General features: G+C 31.2%; 1 long non-coding RNA gene across 1 annotated transcript; it reads left to right on the top strand.

Annotated features, from left to right (window-relative positions):
* Window positions 1–780: 780 nt before the first annotated feature.
* On the top strand, window positions 781–2,794 carry LOC136271133 (uncharacterized). Its single transcript, XR_010708973.1, has 3 exons — window positions 781–853; window positions 1,457–1,542; window positions 2,630–2,794. It is a non-coding gene; the product is annotated as an uncharacterized lncRNA (long non-coding RNA).
* The last annotated feature ends 260 nt before the right edge of the window (window positions 2,795–3,054 follow it).

The following is a 3,054-nucleotide window of genomic DNA, read 5'->3' as shown; positions in this document are numbered from 1 at the left end:
TAATTTTAAGCAGGCAATTGAAAGCGGGAATAAACATTTCTTTAATAAGAAAAGACCTTGGTCTAATAAATACAACCAAAATTGGCTTGGGTATATTCACTGGCTTTAACATACAACGATTTGAAGTTACCGCTTTTCCACAAAATCCAACTTAAAGTTACTTCCATTTGTTGACTCTTCTGTTTTGAAGTACAAAAGAAGACGTCACAACAACATGGCAAAAGCAGACGTTGGAAAAACATAGATCAAATTGGGTGGAGAAAGCATGTGATTTAAGTTTTAGTGTATTTAGAGTTAGTCTCTAATCAATTGGTGAATATGAAATGAACCATGCTCTATTGGGATTTAGCTTAATTACCGATCTGTGCTTTATTCAAACTTTTTGTAAACACGTGACTGTCTTTTACAAAATGATCAAGTGAAACGGACAGAGGTTTCCTCTACATAAGTTTCGGTAATCTGACATACGAATCAAGCACTCAACCAAGGAAGCTAATGAGCTACCAACCTGCAACACTTATATAGGAATGCAATACAATTAAACACCCCACCCTGGACAGATGGTGTCCAAGATGGAAAGAATCGCAGTGTGTACTCTTCTAGAGTGTCAACCCATGATGAGCATAGTTCTGAGGTACCCACAGCGATTACAGAAATCCACCATTGCCATGCGTTTTAAGTGAAAGTCAGACCTGGTGTCAGTGATGTGGTTTGATTAAATTAACCCCAAATCTCTGGAATATACAATGTATATGTTTAAAACCTCATGAACAAGCGTAAAAATAGGATCATAAAAAGGCAGTCTATGGAGATAAGATGCAGTCCATAGCAGTCCTTATTCCAATTGGTCAAGGTATGTATATTCACATCCGAATCAAATAATTTTCAACCAATCTTATAGTCTGTTCAAGCTTCCACCGCTTGTTAATTTTCTCAATGAATACACCTCAGGTCTAAATGTACAGAGTAAATTTTAAGAATCAGGCATCAGATTCCCCGGCAAACAAAATTATCTCTCCCCCCCCCCCCCCCAAACACCCTCTCCAATTATTAACAGTATCACCCAGGTTCTTCATGTCATTCGCAAAGTGAAATTTCAGTGGTTATTTTTTTTTTAAATTGATAATTTTAGAAAATACAAATACTCTCTCCCCCCCCCCCTCCCTCCAAAAAAAATGTTTTTCACCTTTTTGATTTATATTCATCTTTCGCATCATGTTATATTTCATACCTAAGTTGTTTTTGGGTTGGGGTTTTTTTTGTGGATGATTTGAGCCATCTTAATTAAGCAAACAGTGATGGAAATACCATTTGGAACAGACTACTTAATTTTGATTATATAATATACATGTAAAGTTAACAGCATAAAAGTAAAGGTAAAGGTAATTTGAAAAATTTGTTTAAAATGATTCATTTTGTTATAAAATTGCTGTGAATATATTAAAAACAATTGTAGGATTATGTGTATGCTGCAGAAATAAATGAATTTGGCTCTTATCATCACAACAGAGTCTGTCAAAAGGGAGACATAGAACAGAAAATGTGAGTTGATGATTTTAAACAAAATTAATCAAAAAGTGATGTCACATGTAGATATTCAAATCAGCTGATAGTATATTATCTATCATGCAGGGATCAACAGTTTCACTTGTCCAGTTTCTGTGTCCAGCTGATTTTTGTATTTGGACAAGTAAATCTACAAAAACACTTGTCTGGTTTACAATTAGTTTTCTTGAACAATTATGATATGATGTCATGATAAAATGCCATGAAAAATTAAAAACTTTTTTTTTCACTGTAATGGAACTGATCAAACTTTAAGTATAAAAAAAGAAATATCAAATTTCAGTGAGGGTTGAAAACCTATATCCAAACTATATAGTAGCTTAGTTACTGAAAAATATGTTCTAAATCTACTTGTCAGTGTCATATCACTAGAACACACCATCAGATTGAGTAGAATATTCTTCTCTTGAGTGATATTATATACAATAGTAAGATATCTTTTAAACCTTAATAATTTATTTTTAATATTTAAAAGATTTTTTTTTATACTGACCCAGTACTGAGATACACTGTATTTGATAACAACAACAATAAGGATAATTTTTAATGAAGTATTTTGTGACAGTAAATAATGTGGAGACCAACTTTACCAATACTGTACCATACCAGACCTCTTATCAATTTCTATCATTTATATTATATGCCATTCATAATTTTTCATACGTTTCAATGACAAATTACAATTTAGAATAGCATTTATACAAGTAATCCACTTGCCTTAAGAACAGGTTAATATTTTAGTTAATGGTGAGCCCTGTTATGCTATATGTAATTCAGTTGCAGCTATTAATTAGTGCATGCAACTATAGACTAATATGTATTCCAAGTAAAATAACATTAATCAATATAACTTGAGATAATAATTAAAAGCCATTTCCTCTTTTTCACTTTTGAAATTTTGTACATGTAAACATAAACACATCAGGATTTTGCTTCTTTTTTGAAAAAAAAAAACATTCAGTCAAATTTGAACATGTCTGTTGTTTTATGCGAAATACATACATGTAAATGATATGATTAAATGATCCATACATGTAATATTTTACTTTTTTCAACATTGCAGAGTGTTGAGGAAAATGATCAGAACAGTCCAGTAAATACCCAGACCAGCAAGACAGTCAGACATACAATGCTAGATGAACAAATAATAAACAAACTGAACTTGCTAAAATATTGAGCAATTCAACATTAATTTTTTGTCACTGTGTTGTGTATTTTTATATTATTTTCATGATTTGGAATATATTTTGAATATTAATTTGAAGAATTATTTATTAGTTTTTTAGTAAGTGTTTTATTTCTGGAGTTGCATTGAAAAGATATATCATCTTCCGCTTGTGCTGATACTTGGAGTTATCTGCCCATTATCATACACAAAAATCAACTTAAGCCTTCCTAAAGTGGTAAAATCATAAATATTGTTATCTATTCAAGCAGTTAACCTATTTCATTAATGGAAAATATCTAAAAACAGAATTTCATGATTTA

Source organism: Magallana gigas, chromosome 9 (genome assembly GCF_963853765.1).
Source record: "Magallana gigas chromosome 9, xbMagGiga1.1, whole genome shotgun sequence".
NCBI classification, from domain to species: Eukaryota; Metazoa; Mollusca; class Bivalvia; order Ostreida; family Ostreidae; genus Magallana; species Magallana gigas.
This window is presented reverse-complemented; position numbering and strand designations above follow the sequence as displayed.